General features: G+C 37.1%; 1 protein-coding gene across 1 annotated transcript in view; it reads right to left on the bottom strand.

Moving 5' to 3' along the window:
* Positions 1 to 2,500, bottom strand: part of LOC137997936 (uncharacterized) — a 38,844-nt gene that overhangs the window by 1,478 nt on the left and 34,866 nt on the right. The window contains exon 13 of the mRNA XM_068844265.1: positions 1 to 1,604. This exon is cut by the window's left edge and continues 1,478 nt beyond it. The gene's annotated coding sequence lies outside the window, so the exon portion shown is untranslated. The remainder of the gene's footprint in view (positions 1,605 to 2,500) is intronic.

Here is a 2,500-nt window from a genome sequence, read left to right as displayed (position 1 = left end):
ACAGCGTTGGATCAGAGAAAACCGTGATCAGTCAAAATTGATTAAAAAGTATTTATGAAAGTCAGGTAGACTACTGCACAACTGATGTTCGCGTTGTTTTATCAGTCGTGTACTAGTCTACTTGACTTTCTTCATCATAAATATTTTTCAAGCATTAGTTAAAATAACATGGCGACAAAAACGCCAGGGGAAAATTCCAGGACGGCAAAAGAATGGCACATTTATTTCCGAATCATCATGAAACGTTAGAGAGAAGTGAGCGAGATGATGGAAAAGCTCAGCTTGAAAAGGTAGTTGATGGGGTAGTGACTGAAAGTTTGGAAAACTCAAGGACGAACCGTTGCGTAAATTTAATAGGGCTGTTTTTTTTTTTTTTTATGTTTTTATTACCGTACTAAGTTAAGTTCAAAATGAATGCATGTTTTTGAAGTTCCTTTCCTTTACTTTCGTGAAAATAGAGCAGTATTTTAGTCCTCGTCCACTTGAACAGTGCGGACCTTCGTGGAAACAACCAGCGATTAAATTTCACAAAAACCACTCTCCAGAAGATGAGCATGACGGCAATGGAGAGATATCATACAAGACACTAACCAAATGAAGATGACGCCTGCTTAAAACTTAGTTGCTATTTTCGAGAATTTTTCTTTTTTTCGGTTTAAAAAAAAACTTTCAGCCCTTCAACGATCAATCCTCTGTTGGGTTCCAGTCTTTCCCCGACAGGTCACGCAAAACGTGACAAACGAAAATTACTAAGAGCTTTGAAAAATCACGTCGATTTTAATCTTTTAGAACATCAGTAACCTCTATTTTTTAATCATGAATCACTCACTTTACTTACATCTACAAAATATGATGAAATGAAAAAAAATCCACTGTAAGAAGTTATCTTTTTTAACATTTCCTTTCTTCGTGCCATCGAATTCCGGTAGTGGTTGCAACGGATAGAGCTTACAAAAACGCTCGTCGATGATGAACTCTACTGTTTACGACATCCCTAGTGGCATGCAATTATCAAAATATCACACTCCTAAAAACCTATGCACGGAAACCTTCACTCTAACGGTTTATTTTTATGATTTTCTATGGATGAGCAGATGAGGCTACATCTCGCTATTACGACCGATTTCTCGAAATTAAGGTATTTTTCCACTGCCATTTTCTCCGAAACAAAGTCGGTGACCCCAATTTTTTTGTTTTGTTTTGTTGTTTTTATTATTATTATTATTATTATTATTATTATTATTATTATTATTATTATTATTATTATTTTTGAAGTAAGTACTTTACATGAGTTAACTCTAGGCGAGAAATGAGGAAAATCTCACCATAGGAAGATTTTGGAGCGAAGGTCTTTCAGCAAGCTCGAAGGGACTTTTTGCTTCGAGTACACGCGTTACAGAAGTCATAACTTAGAAACAAGCGTCAACAAAAAAAAAAAATGATTGGCGAAAAACTTTAAGAATGGTTTCAGGGTTTGCCCAATCTGTTGAAATCAAACAGCAAAAAGTTCTGGTCTTCATTCAAGTCTTCAACCAAACAATCCAGTATTCCCAGTGAAATGATGTGGACTCGTTCTGATGTGGATTCGATCAAAGCTGACAAACCTGCCGATATTGCAAATCTTTTTAACAATTACTTCTACTCGGTTTATAAACCACCCTGCTCAGCCAGAGTTTATGAAGAACTTCTACCGTCAAACCAGCTCAACCTAAATCACCAACATATTTGTCAGCTGCACTTGTCTCCTGCCTCATTTAGATGTAGGCAAAGCAACTGGTCCTAACAAAATCCCCGCGAAATTCCTAAAGAACTGTGCACCTTGTATTTCCAACTCCCTTTGTGCGATCTTCAATAAATGTCTTCACCTAGGTAAACTTCTAGCTTCCGATCCCAAAAAGTGGCCTTTGGAATAATTATGAAAGAGTTACCAAGTTATCAATTTGAGGTACCTTAAGATCTACGACCGGGTGACGTCGAAGAAAATGTCACCTGAAATAGAGCGGCTTTATCGTAATTTTTCCATTTCGTTCAAATGATACAATGTAAACGAATTATACTAAAAATGAATTGGAACGACTGGTTTCAGAGAAAAACTGAATGGAGAATCAAAGGTTCACATTTGCAAGCTCACGTTGTCGTTAAAACTTCAATTTCTACGATTTCACGTCATTCACGTTTATATACCGCAAAAGTAGGTGATAAATTGCTAAGTTGTGCCGGCGATGCACAAATATTTTTCCTTTCTTACGGCGTTGTCCTGGCCGTCGTCGTTTCTTTAAACCCACTCCTCCCTATTACCGGCAGGATAGAAATTGATTTTAGGTTTTATTATTTTATCGCGCTGTTTTGCTTATAGAGTGTTTTCACGTGAAGTCACGGAGACCATGTGGTTGTCCCTAAACAAAAGAACGACGGTCCTCAACTCAACTAATCCTCCGGGAATTGAGCTTCATTATCATTCAAACCTTTTCTTCCGTTTCCGTGAAAAAACAAGATTACT

This window comes from Montipora foliosa, chromosome 3, assembly GCF_036669935.1.
Source record: "Montipora foliosa isolate CH-2021 chromosome 3, ASM3666993v2, whole genome shotgun sequence".
Taxonomy (NCBI): Eukaryota; Metazoa; Cnidaria; class Anthozoa; order Scleractinia; family Acroporidae; genus Montipora; species Montipora foliosa.
This window is presented reverse-complemented; position numbering and strand designations above follow the sequence as displayed.